At 40.6% G+C, this 17,647-nt stretch overlaps 1 protein-coding gene across 50 annotated transcripts in view; it reads right to left on the reverse strand.

Moving 5' to 3' along the window:
• Nucleotides 1–17,647, reverse strand: part of CAST (calpastatin) — a 117,001-nt gene that overhangs the window by 50,881 nt on the left and 48,473 nt on the right. The window lies entirely within an intron of this gene.

Below are 17,647 nucleotides of genomic sequence, written 5' to 3' on the forward strand. Positions count from 1 at the left end.
AAAATTAAACAGACAATGACTAGCTTTGGGAATTCCAATGCAGGCTCATTTAAACCTCCTTAAGATCTGAGTCAGTTAGGTTTAGCGACAGGAATTCCATCTGGCACAAGTTGCCTTCTAAAGTAACGGGCTGTCAGTAAACAGCTGCTGTCCTGCCAATAATACCCAGAGGCCTGTCTCTGATGCCCGGCTTTGAGCCACTTCAGAGGCTGAGTCCGAGGGCAGGATGAACCCATCCCTGCTGGTCAAAGCGACTGTATGAACTCACCTTAACCCATGGCCCACGAGCAAAGTCACCCTCCTCACAGACCTCACTTAATGTAAAACATGTTGATGCTTATAGTTAAATTACCACAAATTTACAAGATTTAGTATACTGATTTTTCAAATATAATCATATGAACTTAACTATTCCTGAGCATCCTTAGGTACCAATTGGGCACCCCCTCACCCCAAAACACAAACACACACACACACACACATATAGAGACCCGGTCACTGTAGCATAGGCCTGAAGTGGTCTCTCTCACATTCTCTTTGGGATAAAGAACTGGAAGATGTACCAAGGTAGATTTCTCCCGTAAAATTAATGGATTGATTGTACATGAGTGTTCATTTCTCCTTGTGAATACTTTTTAAAATTGGGATTAACCTACACATATGTATATAATTCTTTCTACAACTAGAATTGGTTGTACAAATTTCCATTCAAACTCAAGAAGTCCCACTTTGCTACATCCCACTCCTGTGATTTCCCTCAACCATATAAAACCACCGAAGACCAAACACTCTACATCAAAGTGCTTTGTAAGCTGCAAATCTTCAGGTGAACATTATTTTCTAAACATCCGGATTTATTAAAACATTCCTGAAATCACATAGCCTTGGGGTTTCCAATCTAGCTTACTACTTTATTAAGCAATAGCTGGATGTGATCCTCAAATTCTAGAAGGAAGACTTTCAAAGGCCCACCAAGAACAGTAAAATCTACATGGAATAGCTATTAACAAGCTGGGGCAGGTTATCACGGGAATTTAGCTGAAGGCCTTGGCCCCATCGGTCCTCAGCACAGATCCCTCCATGAGAGTTTTATCCCATCACTAAGGCACTAAAAATTCTGAAACTGAAATTGGAAAGCTATTTCATGGGGACTGGAAATAAGAGAAATAATTCCACCCCACTGCGAACCCATTCAACTCTGGCTAATTGCAGTTTGTTCAATTTTCATTCTATTTGTAAGACAAGGAACTTTTAAAATGTATCTGTAGTGAGGGACTGAATACATTTTCATTTTAAATCTTCTGTACTGTTTGAACTTCTAACCATGGGTGTGAATAACTGGTAATTAAAAAAAATGACGAGTTAATCCATAAATCTTTGAACTGAAAAAACTTAGAGATAAACCTTTAATAACAGGTTTTAAAAAGATGAGGACAACAGTATCTCACAGGGGTTAGTGGCCTGTCAAAGTTGACCACAGTTCAGTGGCTCCACAAGTACTTATCTAGAACAGAGTTTGTGCCAGGTACATTAGGTGACAGGAACACAGTGGTGAAACGGATAGACACGTCCCTGCCCTTTCGAAAGTTATAGCCTCGTCAGAGATCACCTTAATAGAATAATCACTTGAATGATTACTTGTGGTAAATGCCGTAAAGGTGAATCACAGGGTTCCCTCAGAGCACAGACTAGGCAACCAGAGCTGGTTCGGGGACAGTCAGGATAGTTAATGTGGTGATTAAAGGATAAGGGGGCATCACCCAGATAAAAGGCTGTGTGTGCCGGGGCTGGAACCTAGACCATCTGATTTCTAAAACAGTGACTCTGCTACAGGACCTACCCTCGGCCAGTCCTGTTAACCTCAAGGAGCAGCCAATCTTCAAGCACAACCATCAGTCAGCATACATACCAAAAGAACTCTATGGGGTCAGTGCTGGTAAATCAGCCATAGCAATACCTTCCCTCCCAAGTGACCCTTACAAATCTCTTAACATCCAGAGCATTATTAGTCATTTATAAACTTAAATTAAGGCATAAATCAGAGTAACAAGGAGCAGAGAAAATGTACCTAATGTAATCATTCTCCACCCACCGATTCAACTGCTATTTAGCAAGCAATGAGCCGGGGGCTGAGGATACACAATGAATCAGACACCATCAGAGCCTTGAAAGAGTTCGGAATCCAGTGAGATAAAACAGACATCAAGCAGGTTTACGTTACAACTTAACTGCTCTAACAGAGGCAGGAAGAGAACCCCACGTGACAAAACAAACGTTTGAGCTCTAAGTCAGTTTCAGGCCCATCCCAAATAACCTTGTCAAGTTGCATTAAAAATAAACCAATATGGGGGCCGGCCCCGTGGCCGAGTGGTTAAGTTCGCGCACTCTGCTGCAGGCAGCCCAGTGTTTCGTTGGTTCAAATCCTGGGTGCGGACATGGCACTGCTCATCAAACCACGCTGAGGCAGCGTCCCACATGCCACAACTAGAAGGACCCACAACTAAAATATACAACTAGGTACAGGGGGGCTTTGGGGAGAAAAAGTAAAAAATAAAATCTTAAAAAAAAAAAAATAAACCAATACTGACAGAGAGTAACTGCAGCCTAGAAAAAATTAATATTTAATCCTGTACTTAACCAATATGGCATCTTATTTTCTGGCATTATTCAACAAAATCTCTTTAAATTTGTTTACTTGCTACAGTAAGAATTTTGGAAGTTTACTGCATTAAACAATTAGAGACAAGAGGGGAAGATGGTATGCTTTTAAGACCCTTGGAAAATGGAAACTGCTTTCCTTTTTCACATATATTTTGCCAAGGTCTCCCAGACTCCAGCCTTTTAGCTTGCTTACCCATTCTGACCAGATTAATCTTCTTCTGAGATAAAACTCTCAGGCATGTTTCCCTTTAAAGTAGAAACAGCAGTGACTCCTGCTGCCCACTGCATCACACACAAATCCTTTCTCTTGCCTTTAAAGGCTCCAATCCCACCCCATCTCCCAATGCAGATCAGCTGCTCCAGGCAGCCAGCCCATCTGAGCACACTTCACTCACCTCTCCCTTTATATTTTTTTCGCACAAGTGCCACTGGTTGGGACGCTTCTCTTCTCCAAATATCCAAAACCTACACGCCCTTCCTTTCAGGCATATCTCACTAGCTCCCAGCCCTGGCTGTCCACTTCCATCAGTCCTCACTGGGCATCTTCTTTTCCAATCCCAGCTCAGTTACTCATAGCACCATATATAGTCAGGTAACCACATCACTGCATCATGAACTGTCTCCTCCACCAGATGGGGTCCCTTTAAAATAGCTGTCTGGTGGGGACACTAACCTGCTGACCCCCACTCTTACCCATGGCAGGTCTCTATCCAGGGCTTTTCCTTGATTCTGTAAGGTGTCTAGTGAGGCTGCAGGAGAAGAGGAGCAGGACCTAGGACCAATCTCAGCCATCCTGTGATGCTAGATGTGAGTGGGAGGGTTGTGAGCTCACCCACAGGTCCTGGTGAATGGACCAGTTAGGGAGAGCAAGGGCTCCCTTAGAAGGGCCAGGTCCTAGAGGGCTTCCTCATCCTTCCACTGCCACTAAATCTGGCTGAAAAATCATTCCCTCAGCTCCTTCTCTATCACTATAGAGTCCCTCCATGCGCTTGGGTTCCCAGAAGACTTTCAGCTTCTTTTCCAGCACTTGCAGCTGGTTTATGGGAATCCTCCCTTCCTCCCCTCCAGTCATTCAGCCTCACCTTGATCTCTCCCCCTGTCCTGAGCTGGCTTGGGTTCAGAAAGTGCACGCAGAGAGTGAGTCGTCAGAACTGTTTCGCCTCACCCCAGACTTTGCTTCCTTTCCCCACACCTTGCTGGCAGCATTCCCACAACCTCCCACCTGCAGCCACCCTTCACACACCCAATCTGCCCTTGTTTGTTGCGGGCTACTAAGAACGCTGGGTACACGTACATACTCTCTTTTTCCACCTGATCAGCAGCTTCATTTGGAATCAATGACCATCCTCTCCTGCATGGCCCCTGTGACACAAGGAGCCCAAGTTCTCGCCCCAGCTCTCTGACCTGTTTCCTTCTGGAAGCCTCTTGCACTTGCTCCATTCTTCTTTGTGATCTTTAAAATTCAGTCACAAGCCCTTTGCCTTCTTTCCTATATTATTGCTCCCTGAGAAAATTGATCTCTCCCTATGACTTTAACTGTCATTTAATATGTAAGCAATTCTCCATGCCTGGAATTAGCAGCTCTACTTTATCGCCAGACTACATTATTTTACCTTAAAGTGAGGCAGCTGAGAAAGACAGATCTAGTTTCAAATCCCTGCTCCAGCACCTATCCACATTAATTAACCTCCTGGAGCCTCCATTCCCTCATCTGTAAAATGAGAGTAATATCACCTGCTTCGGGAGTTGCTCTAAGGGCCAAATGACAGCATGTAGGGAACTCATCTGGCCTTGAATCACCTGGATTCAGGTGCAGTGCTGGCTCCAGTCCTCATCACCATTCCACCCTTTTCATTTCTATTGCCACCCACACTCCTGGTCTAATCAAATATCTCTCACACCTGGATTACATCAAGCTGCTTCTAATAGTTTCCATGCCTTGTTCTCTCCCATCTCCATCCCTACCCCGATCTCTACCTCTCAATCCTTTGTCTATGGCTGTGTAATTTATCTGAAATAAATGTGTACCATGTTCCCTCTGATAAAATACCAAACTCTCAATGGTCTCCCACTGTCCCTAGAGAAGGTCCAATGTCTTCAGCCTGAACTTTAGACTCTCCGCTATTTGGCTAACCTACTTATTCCACTACCTCTCTTTAATGTCCCACGTGTCTCCCCTCCAGCCAGGATGGTGTCCTTCCTATCTCATAAGCACCTCATCAGGCAGCATAACTCAATGGTTAAGAGTGTGAGATGGGGCTCTGGACTCAAGACTGTCTGGTGAAATTCCAGCCGACACTGAATTCATGTGAAATCTTAACCTCTCTGTGCCACTGTCTCCTCATCTGTAAAATGGGAACAGTAACACTTCTTACCTCCTTAGGGTTGTTTTAAGAATAAGTGTGTTAATGTACATGAAACAACTATAACATTGCTTGGCAAGTGGTAAGTGCCGGGCAAATGCTAGTTAGTGTCATCACCACCATCCCCATCATGTTCCCTCCAACCTCTGAGCCTGTCATCTTGCCATTCCCATGCCTAGGAAGCCTTTTCCCTGCTCAGGCCCCACCTTTTCCTCCCCTTGAAGATTTAGCTCAGGATACAAAACCTGTACCTGCTTTAGCTCGTATTATCTTCTCAACTCTTATATGTGTTGGTACCTCTCACGTGAACACTTAACCATATATGCTGTGCTGGAGGGTTACTGAGCTCTTTCCTAAGTGCATGTCATGTCTTACCAACGGAGCCATAAATGGATCGAGAGGCAGTGGCCATTTCTGCTCCCCACAGTGCCTACCACAGTGCTGGGTATACAGTAGCAGACAGGAGCCTAAAAATCACTGTTGATTCAAATCTCTGTTTCCACTTCCTAATCATCAATTAAAGTTTCATTTCAAAAAAGAATGAAGTATAGTTTTAATACCTCGGTTTTCTATTAAAAGCTAGAAGCAAGAACATAATTAATAAATTAGAAGATAAGTTTCAGTCTGACAGCTTCTTAGTGACCATGAGTCCACAGGTGAATTGATTAAACCTGCTAAGCATCTACCTTCCCCCAAAGGGAACACCATACACCCCACAGGGTATTGTGGGAGCCAAATTAGATGCCAAACATTAGGGCAATTTGGGCAAAACACAAAATACATGTTAAAAATTTTCTAAATTAAGAAAACCTGGACAAATCAATAACTGATTTTTAACTTTTAAAATTAGCTCTCATAGATGCAAAGAGAAAAACAATTTGTTTCTGAACCATAGATTCTTATTTAATAACAATCTCAAATGAGGAAAGAAAGGAAATCATGGATTTTTTTTTTTTAGTTCTCTCCTCACAGGATCTATAAGACAGACCTGAACTTGAACTCCCTGAGGGCAGGGACCAGGCCGTCTCAGCTGCTGCACGTCCTCAGAGCCTGGCACACAGTAGCTGCTTAACAAGCATTTGTTAAAGAAATGTATGGATTTGTGCATGAATAAACACAAGAGTATTATCTGATGGCTCAAAAGCAACATTATGTGAGTTTTATTCAATCATCAGAAATTTTGTTCAAAGCACAAGTCAGAAAACTGGTTAGGATAGCATAATTTAAACGCCTAGTTTAATGTTATTTACATCCTTATTGTCATCAACCCAGGAGTGGTACAACTTAAAAAACACATATTCACAAAAAATCTCCACGCTGCTCCTGTAAGACACCTGGAAGAAACAATAGGCAGCTGAAGAGGGGCTTTCTAAGGAGAGTGTTGGCATTCTTCACAATCCCCATCTATGGTGAGCACAGGTTTACTTTCTGTAATGATGGATTAGTCACTTCAGGAAAAGAATATTCAAATATTCCAGTTTGGGTTTGTCTCTTGTTGGCCATGCTGTCACACCATGACACACATTCTTGCAATGCCTTTAATTATTTAGCATAATAATGGTGCTTTTAAAGAGACCTGCAATATACTCACCTAGCAAAGAAGAGTGTTTAATCATACCAAAAAATAAAATAAACAATGGATCATCTATGAATGAAGTCAGTCATCTCTCAGGGAGAACACGGGCTTTGTGCCTGCAGATCTACACAGGGCACCAACTTACACCTCAGCACGCATGTAACGTGAGATAAGGTCGATTGTGACAGGATTGAAGGACAATGAAGTACAATGATGTTACAAGAGATCAGAAGAGGGAGGCTATTTCTGAGATGTGAGTTTTCGGAGATGGTGAGGAAAGGCTTCACAGAGAAGACGGGAACTATTTATTTAGTATTTATCATGATGTGATCAACAGGGAGGTAGGGACAATAGAATTTTCCGTGTGCCAGGAACCGTGACAGTTGCTTTATGTATCTGATTTCAATCTATCTCTACAAAATCCTAGGTGGTAATCGCCACTACCTGTATTTTATAAACGAGAAAACTGAGGCTCAGAGAAGTTAGGGAACTCATCTAAGATCTCACAGTTAAAAAGCGGTGGAGCTTGGATTTGAACAGATATGACAATAATGCCCAAGAGCTTTTTGCCATAAGTTGACTCCCCTTTCAAAAATTAAAAGAAAATATTTAGATTTTCCAAAAAATGGAGATGGAGGCTAAGACAGCGTAGCCATTCCAGGTGAGAGAAATGGCTTGAGCAAGAGTTAGAGGTGGGAAAGTACCAGAGATAACTCAGTCCAGAGTGCAACCGGCTAGATGAAGTAGAACACTGCAGAACGAGGCAACCTGAATATTATCTGGGGGAAAATGGAAGACGGTTCTATCTCGGGTGAGTATGCTGCACATTCATGAAATATATTAAAACAGACACACAGACTTAAGATAAAAATAGGATGCCTAAGCTCTTCTTGCTCTGGGGAGTGAAGAGCACATGAAGCTTTGGCCTCTGATGCAACATGTGGGCAGACCTCAAAACAAACATCCACATGTTGCCTGGCAACCAGGATAAAAGCCACAGCTGATCTGTGATCTAAACTAAAGCCAGAGAGACTGGAGAGCGGTTGGCCACACCCTGTGTGATTAAGAGCTCTGACACCAGACCACCCCGAGGGCTTAGAAAAAATCCACAAAAGGCATGAAGTTGAACTTCCAGTACGAGACAACCGCCTTATTTTCATTGCCTTGCAAACTCCAGTTTTCCAGTGTTTTTTTTTTTTCTGGGATGATAATTATTTTGTGGGCAAGGAGAAGAACAAGACACAGAGCCTAGATGAGTCCTCAAAGAGTAGAAAAGCAGCTTTTTTTCTGAGACTGTGTTCATGCCTGTAGGGAACGTGGTTGCTTTTCTTGATACATGAAATAATTCCAACTATGTCTGACTTTGCCCAAGATAAAGCAAAGTAGAGAAGATAGACTCGAAAAAGACAGGCTACTTTCCTCTTCGTGTCCCTCCCCTAGAGAAGGTTTGTGCTGCTAGGATTTACTTAAGCCAGTGAGTCAAGCAATTTCAGCATAAAAGAAGCTATATAATGAACAACAGGGAAGACAGCTCTTGACAAGCTGAGTGACCTTGAGTCTTAACCTCCTGGAGATACAGTTTCCTCATCTGTAAACTGTCATGCTTGAGAATGCAATCGTTCTACAACTCTAATACTACAAGCTATGATTATGTGAAGCTTATTAAACCCAATCACAGATGTCCAAATGGGAAGCATAGGAGTTTAGCCTTTGGAGTCCCAAACACCTGGAGTGTCCTTCTAGCTGCTCAACTTCAGGCAAGCTGCTTAAACTTTGCAAACTTAAGATTTTTATTTGTCAAATGGGTATAAAAATGTACCCACCTCATAAAATGGTAGTGAGGATTAAATGAGGGTGTGTCTATAAAGTGCTTGGCTCAATGCCTGGCCGTGTAAATCAGTAAACAGCAGTGATTTTTATTATGTTATGAATCCCAACAGCCTCAAAAGTCTTGCTCAGTCTCAAAATGGTAGAGCAGTTCTGTGGTGACTACTGCTTTGAAGAGTTATACACTAATGTTGTTTAGCTTTCTTAAAGAAAAAAAGGGGAACATTATGGCATTTTTTTTGCTGAGGAAGATCAGCCCTGAGCTAACATCTGTGCCAATCTTCTTCCACTTTATATGTGGGTCACTGCCACAACATGGCTGACGAGTGGTGTAGGTGTACAACTGGGATTCAGACCTGCGAACCCGGGCTGCCAAAGCAGAGCATGGTAAACTTAACCACTATGCCATGGGGCCAGCCCCTACATTATGGCATTTTCTTTAGGTTCAAATACTTCGCTTGTTTCGGTCCAGGTTTCAGTCAAAATAGGAGCAGGAATCTTGGAAGCAAGAGCACGGATTTGTACAAATCCTAAAAGATTATGAGCTCATTTAAAGCATAAATGGTTACTGATGACATGATTATTGCATAAGCACTAAAAAATTCTGAGCTGTGCTGAACAATTGTCTCAGTGCATTCGAATTCATAAGAAGGCCAAAATGATGGGAATTATAAGAAGGTTCCCTGTCCAAGTTCATTTTCAAGTAATCAAAGTGAAGGTGTGAAGAGAACAATCTGATTCCAAAAGCAAAGGCAATGAAAGCAAAAAAACAGGTGGGGCTACATCAAACTAAAAAGCTTCTGCACAGCAAAGGAAACCATCAACAGAATGGAAAGGCAACCTACCGAATGAGAGAAAATATTTGCAAATAATACATCTGATAAGGGGTTAATATCCAAAATATACAAGGAACTCATGCAACTCAATAGCAAAAAAGAGAAGTTGATTACAAAATAAGTAGAGCATCTGAATAGATATCTTCCCAAAGGAGACATACAGATGGCCAACAGCTACATGTAAAGATGCTCAGCATCACTGGTCATCAGGGAAAAGCAAACTAAAACCACAAAGAGATAACATCTCACACCTGCTAGAGTAACTACTATCTAAAAGACAAAAAATAACAAGTGTTGGTGAGGATGTGGAGAGGAAAGAACCTTGGGCACTATTGGTGGGAATGTAAATTGGTGCAGCCACTATGGAAAACAGTATGGAGGCTCCTCAAAAAATTAAAAATAGAACTACCAAATGATCCAGAATTCCACTTCTGGGTATTCATCTGAAGGAACGAAAACACCAACTCAAAAAGGTATCTGCACACCCATGTTCATTACAGTGTTATTTACAATAGCCACGATATGGAAGCAGCCTAAGTGTCCATCAGTGGGTGAATGGATAAAGAAGATGTGGTATATATACACAATGGAATACTGTCAGTCCTAAAAAAGAATGAAATCTTGCTGTCTGTGACAAGATGGATTGAACTTGAGGGCATTATGCTAAGTGGAATAAGTCACACAGAGAACAACAAATATTGTATGATCTCACTTACGTGGGGAATCTCAAAAAAAAAACAAGCTTATAGATCAGAGAACAGACTGGTGATTGCCAGAGGCAGGGGTTGAGGGATGGGCAAATCGGTGAAGGGGTCAAAAGGTACAAACTGCCAGTTAGAAAATAAGTATGTCCTGGCAATATAACGTATGGCGTGGTGACTACAGTTAATAATACTGCATTGTATATTTGAAAGTTGCTAACAGAGTAGATCTTAAAAGTCCTTATCACAAAAAAAAATTTCTAACTATGTATGGGGACCAATGTTAATTACACTTATTGTGGTGATCATTTTGCCATATATACAAATATTGAGTCGTTATGCTGTACACCTGAAACTAATAAAAAGTTTTATTATACCTCAGTAAAAAGAAAAAAAGAAAATGTGGAGTGAAATAAATGTCATTCCAAAAGCCACATAAGAAAAAGAAATTCACAAATGTATACCAACAGCAAGTTTAATCTTTGCAGATATGAAATAGGTAGTGTTGTGTAATGGTTAGGAGAATGGCTCTGGAGCCAGACCCCCTTGAGTTTGAATTCTAGCTCTGCTACCAGTTGTGTGACCTTGATCAAATTCCTTAACTGCTCTGTGCCTTAGTTTCCTCATCTGTAAAATGGGAATAATAACAGTACCTTCTGTACATTTCATCCCACTTTCCCCCAGGATGAAAATTCAGTGGAATAGAAGAATAGATTTCAAAGTAGGTTTCATTTGAAATTGATATAAAAATACGATCCTTGCTGCTTATTATTCAATCTATAAAAGTTCTTTATTCCCTACAAGATAAGGAAATTTTTAGTTATATACTATTTAATCCTGCTATTTAAAAATGTCACCATTTCAAAGATGGCTTATTCACCCCTTCTTTATTGCCTATTAAAACCTCTAAAGAAACTTTGTCAATGAAACTATTATTTGCTAATTCCAACCAGGTATAATACTCTCTTTCACACAAGTAGGAAACTTCATCCATCACAGAGAATTTCAACAGTATTAAGATTTCAAGCATAACAATAGAGAACACAATATTGAATTCTAGTGCTTTTTTGAATTTAGATACAAATTCCTCTCTCAGTTATTTAAACTACCTTGATATAAACTACTGAATGGCCGATTTCATAAGAGCAGTCTACTAAAAAGAACTTTAGAAACAAAGAGAATCTTGCTATCTGTGTGACCCAGAGTAAGTTATTTAACCTCTCTGGGCCTTCATCATCTCATTTCTAAAATTGTCCTAACATCCCCTTACCTAGTTGGAAAATATACAACTCTTAGGAGGATTATATGAAATCCCATGTAACTCACTTAGCACAGTAGTTGTTCAATAAATTGACAAATGCCTGGTTTCTTTTTCTTCTTTCCATTTATTTTCAAATTTCTAGATCCTAGAGAGCTTCTCCAACTACACACATGCTGCTGACCTAACCCCTCTTCCAGAGCATTCCAGAATTATTTTTGGATTATCAGCACTAGCTAGAATGTCCTTTGTTAAGCTTTTTTTGTTTCCTATTGGTTGTCTTTCCATTTTGAATAGTAACCAAATCTTCAGTTCATGGGTCCATGGAAGAATGTGGCGAAGTTATAGATACGCAAAGAAGATGCGGTTTACCACTGGTTCAACTGAAAATCAGCTGGCATATTTTGCCAAGATTTTACGCAAATATGTACATCAGTGTTCATCACATTCGATCTTTGGAAACATGTAAAGAGGTATAAAAATAGGATTGTCAGAGAAGGAAACAATTCCAATTTGCTAGGCTAGGAATCCTGTCTTACCACAAGAACATCATTTGAGAATAATTTAGCACCTATTACTGCAATCATCGAAAGATTCTTGATACCAAGGGAAGGCTCAAACTCAATAGTCAAAGATGTTAACCTTTCCTTTTGGATCTCTGAATATTCAGCAAGAGGTTACATTGTTTCTTAGTGATGTGCATCCTTTATGGCTACAATCCAAACAATTAATGATTAATTAATTGATTGATTTAAAACTCAAGGTTAGAGTAAGATATCACATGGACGATAATTTAGTTTTATAATATTGCTAGGGAAAAAATGATCATGAATTCTAATCATTGCAACTGTATGCAAAATATGCAGGAATCCATAACTATTTAAACATTTTATACCAAGATAATGATTACTGGCAATGAAAGTTATGTCAAGCCATTGAGCAATGTGACTGGCCAAGCATTAACACCTTAGCTCGGTAATTTTTAGTCCAGGAAGAGAATCACTCATAGGCAGTGTGTAGGGAGGGAGGGCGGGCCATGGACACTTAAACTTACAAAGGGGAAAGGGCAGGAGGAAGAGGGAGAAAGACTGTAGCCGAAAAAGCTGTAAGCCCCTCAGATGGCTCTGAAACTTCCTGACATTGAGAACTGCTACTGTGGGAGTTTTAAACAAGACAGGGCTTTACAGTGGGTCAGTGAAAGGACCATTGTTTTCTACCACCTATTGTTATCCACTGGCACTTTTCTTCCGGGGACAAACTAAGTCTCTTCACACTTTTATTTGGTCAAAATAAAGGGACCAGGTCACATAAGATATAAGGATAGATTCACAAAATTACTTTTCCAAAGTATTTTCCAGCCAGCTTTTTGGTGCCAATATTGCCAGCCCAGGTTACTGAAGAGCCTAGATGTTCCCTAAAAAGACAGTTCTGCGGTACCTCAAGGATATTCATTCTCTCCAGGCTTATGGCCCTTAAACTCAGGGACACTTGACGCTTATGATCATGCCTATAACATCTTTCTTACACTATAAGGCAGTAAGATGCTGTAGACATCACCAAGCCCAATATTGCTGTCATTTTATAGGCAGATATTCTGGACCATTAGAGAAGCTCCTAGTGGTACATATATCCAGTATATGGCTCAGCTGCAAGAACATTTGAAACAAAACAGGATGCAATTTTCAAATGATTAATTGAATTCTCAGAAAATAATATTTGTCCATCTCTGTATACCTAAGGTCTAAAACTCAAATGAACACACGTGTTGGGGGATGGTAGAGTCAGGCCAGTATGAAGAGGGAGTAGTGGGTTTTGTGACAAAGTAGAGCATGCATTCCCCATCTAAAGGCTTTCAAACATTTTTAATACATTGCACATTCCCAGAAAAATCAGTCTGAGTTCTGATGGAAAAAGCCTCTTCTAATCCAGACACATAGAAATATCAAACAAAATTTAATATAAAAAATAAATAAATAAATACAGAGATAAATAAAGAGATGGTGAATATGAAAGAGAAGTTAAGAATCCTGGAAGATAAATTCTGGCTACCAATTTCAATTCCTTGCTGTAGACCAAGGCCTCTGATCCTGATACATCTCTGTAAATTAAATATTATGAAAAGAGAGGTGTCTAAAAGCATGTGAGGCACTGTTTCAGACATATATTAGCATGAGAATATTTATATTCCAGGGTACTGATGACTAGCCATAGTAATGGAGTTATATAAAAGGGTTTTATTTGCCATGTTGGATATAAGACAATTTCCTATTTTCATGATAAAGAGAAAGTAGGAAAAGCACATGTAACTGAAAAATGTACAAATAATTCAATTCTCTGCTACTTTTTCTGGTTGTCCTCTTAGAATAGGTAATAAAGAAACAATAGCAGGAGACTGAACCCCTGGTTTCTCCATAGGAACAATGTTCTCTCTTTCCTCCCCTAACTACCATCCTGAGCAACTCTGGAGGCGCCAAAGTCTGGTTCAGGTCTTTATACTTAAGTCACTTGCGCAGGGGACCTCAACCCACTACAGAGTTCAGATAGTTTACAGAGTCCAGAGCCGGCCTAAGCTGGCCTCAATCTCTTACGGCAACTTTGAGTGAAATGGGATTGGTCCAGGTCTTTGCTTAGGCTCCAAAACTGGGCCATGAACATCAATCAATTCAGTTCACGGGGGACCTTCAGTATAATTCAGAAGTCTGAGCCTCTGTGGATGGATGGCTAGAATTCTCAGCAAGGTTGTGCTGCACTGCTAAGGCCAGCAGACTACTTACAGACAGGCTCTGTATGGTCAACTCATTTCTTAGAGCAGTGGTTATCAAACTTTAATAGGTGCAAGGATTTATCTAGAGAGTTTATTAAGCCATAGATTCCTCAGAGATTCTGATTGGGCAGGTCTGAGGTGGGGCTTGGGAAATCTCCATCGTTAAACAAATATCCCAGGTGAATTTAATGCAGATGCTCTCCAGACCAGACACCATGAGACGCTGTCTTAGAGAATTCCAAGGGGGTGCAGCACATCACCAGGACAAGGCCTGGGAGAGCCCTAGGGCTATGGATTAGTCTGGAATTACCCTACCGGCCTGCACTCTCTGTTTGAGGATCAACACTTTCTCTTTTCTAAGGAGACCCCACCTGTTAAAGCACAACTCTGCAATTAAGGAGGGCTTGTTTAGATTACAGTTACATTCTTCCTTCCTCAGGAGTCCATCAGCAAGACTCACTGGGAAATGGGTTAATGTTGCCTTCACTGCTCACCAACATCTTATCCATTATGATCAGTATGTGCCAGGGGCTTATAGAACTAGGGAAAATTATGTGTGTTGGCAATATTTAAAAAAAAAGTTTTCCATAGTTAACTTGATTAATCACAAAAAGCAGGCCCAAATCTTCTTTCTAGCATATAAGAAATCTTCCCCAAATAAAACTCAATGTTAATTGATTTTTTTAAGCATTGCAAAGGGATCTATAAGAAAAGAAACAAACACCACCAACAAAACAGACAGAGCGGCACCCTTGTCACTAAGCTGTGCCAATATTTCTGTGAGAGGAAACCCTGAAAACGGTCAAAGGTGAGTAAACCCGGATCCTTGTCTTGTTAAGGATATGTATCCCCAGGTAGTGGCTGCCAAATATGAAATAAGAAAACAGATTAAGATAAATGTGTCCTTAGAGATAAATACGTCTGGAACTCAGGGGCAGGTTATCTTGACTGCCGATGACCTTGTCTATGCTCTCCTGCACGTTGGGTTTGGAGGTGAAGAAAGAAACAGGAAGATGAACAGCAGGAATTTGTCACCTTCATAGCTCGCCTGGGGACTGACAACACAGACCCAAGTCAGCGGTGGGGTCTCCAGTTAAACCGTGTAGAGCCCAGGACAAAAAGGAAATCTTGAGTATATCTGATACTTGATGGAGATTCAGTCTGTCTACAGGGAACAGTCAAGAATATCTCACTGGAGAACCCTAGAATTAATGAGAACTCTCAATTCCACCTAACGGCACATGTAAAAGTGTGCATGGGGAGACTGCAGTGTCTTGACTCGTAGTTAGGGGCAAGTAGGGAAGGAAGAGATTAAGAAAATATGAACGAGGAGAGCCAATGTTTGGGAAGCTGGATGTGTATCTGACTTCTAAGGGCTCTGCCTCTGATCGACAATACTCCACTTGAGTAACATCCCCGTCCTCGGAGTCTGTGTCCATCTTGGCAATTGGTATTTTCTGCTTTAGACTGGTCTCTCGGTTGTAGATCTCCTTTAAGGGATTTATGTTCCCTATGTTTACTCCAAAAAAACAGGCCCCAAGCTTAACCTCAGTCCCCTTCCCTCAGCCTTCCACTGTGCCTGACAGCACCTGGATAGCAATGCTATTTAACACTTTTCCCACTGCTTTTGTATTTGTTATATGGACCATCCTCCACTTCTGTATCCCTAGCACCACGTTTGGCCAATTGTAGACCCTTCTCCAGTCCCTACACCCCACCCCCCCAACAGAAGCAGAAAAAGGGTTCCTTATTAATCTTTTTTGATTATCCACTCTTTAGCCAAAAGACAGATATTAAGTTTCAAAACTCTACTTGTAAATCCCAGAGAATAAAAATGAATACTATTTTACCTTCTCTACCTACCCAGGATAAATCTCTACACTAATGCATATTATACTAATAGCATCTTAGGGCTTGTTCACAAGAAGATAAACCTAATCTTTTTCAATTCAGGAAATATTTATTGAGCAATTACTATGCAGAAGTTACCCCAGTAGATGCTATGGAGGTACAAAGACGTGGATCCTGTCTTCAAGGGTCTCACAGCACAGTAAAAAGCTGGCATTCTAAGAACAAAAGTAACTGTAGCTAAAGGAGACCATGTACCCAAATGAGACTTTTGTGTGTGATAACTTTTCATGTCCTGAATGAGAAGGAGCACTGAAGCTCATCTTTTGGAAAGCATTTTAGGGAGAGCTATTAAATACGTCCTGAGAAACTCAGCGTGGTGGTTAAGAGACCAGGTTCTTACGTTCTTAATCTGTAAAATGCGCATAATAAAATGCCAGCAAGTTTCATTGCTACATTATCACACATCATGTAAAACACTCAGCATGTGCCTAGAACATAGTAATTTTCAGTAAATGTTGCTATAACAATACTCTGTTCTAATATAGATTACGCTGATCTCTTCTTCTACTAGAACCTGTACGAGTCATTCTCTAATCATTTATTGCCTGGAGTGGACAGCTGAGCGCAAGGCTAACAACATCATCTTACTGGCAGCAGGATCAGGCACAGCCTCCACCCAAATCTCCAGTGTCCAAATATAGTCACTTGCGGCATAACGACATTTCAGTCAACGACGGACCGAATACCACAGCGGCCCCATAAGATCAGTACCATCACAGCCTAGGTGCGTGGTGGGCTCTTCCATCTAGGTTTGTGTAAGTACTCTATAATGTTCTCACAACGATTAAGTCATCTCATTAGACATTTCTCAGAGCGCATCCCCATAGTTCAGTGACGCATGACTATATGGACTTGCTCAGAAGTCAGCATGTCTTAAGAGATGTTGTAAAGTGTCCTTTAAAATTGGAAATAATGGGACTGAGTAACTATTTTGATGGCTTTCCATAAAAATAGTGTAGCTCAATTGTTCTTAACTAGGGGAGGTAGCACCCAACTAAAGGGTATTTTAAAATGTGTGAAAGTGCTTTTGGTCATGCTCTGGCATTCACTGGGAGCAAGACAGTCCTGCCCAATTAAGAATTGTCACCCCAAATGCCAATAGTATCCTGTTGAGAAATATTGAGTAGCTGACATTTTTAAGTTAAAAGCTATTCATAGAGAAAAAATAAAATGCAATTGTTTGTGAAGACTCAATGTACTTTCCCAGTATGCAGATTATTAATTCAATATATCAGAAAAACTATAGGATAAACTACGTTCCTCTTATGAGGTCAGACACTGGTGCTGAAACATATATTCCAGATTCATATAGTCTCCAAAATGAGGGCACTGTAAGGTACAATGAGAGAGAAGACAAAGCTATATATGTACACAGGAGAACATGGGTTGTGGATTTTTTATTTAAACAGGACTGACCAATTAGATAGTTCACATTTCAGGAAAAGTAATAGTTCCACCTAAGAAGTAGTGATGCCTTCATGATAAATTGTTATTATAAACAATGAACAGGAAGATAAATACTTAGCCGATTTTAAGAAGTTAGTTCAAATTAATGCCTCACGTTTTCATAATGGCTTTCTTTTCTTTTCGGTTTCATTCTTTCAAACTGTTATTTTATGTGATACCTTGGAAGTTTTCATTGTGGGAATTATACTTGACCAATTCACACAACAATCAAGGAACTGAACTCATCACTCATACTATATAATCAACTCCTCTCCTGCATTGGGAATCTCCTCTCAAAGCATGA

Source organism: Equus caballus, chromosome 14 (genome assembly GCF_041296265.1).
Source record: "Equus caballus isolate H_3958 breed thoroughbred chromosome 14, TB-T2T, whole genome shotgun sequence".
Classification (NCBI taxonomy): domain Eukaryota; kingdom Metazoa; phylum Chordata; class Mammalia; order Perissodactyla; family Equidae; genus Equus; species Equus caballus.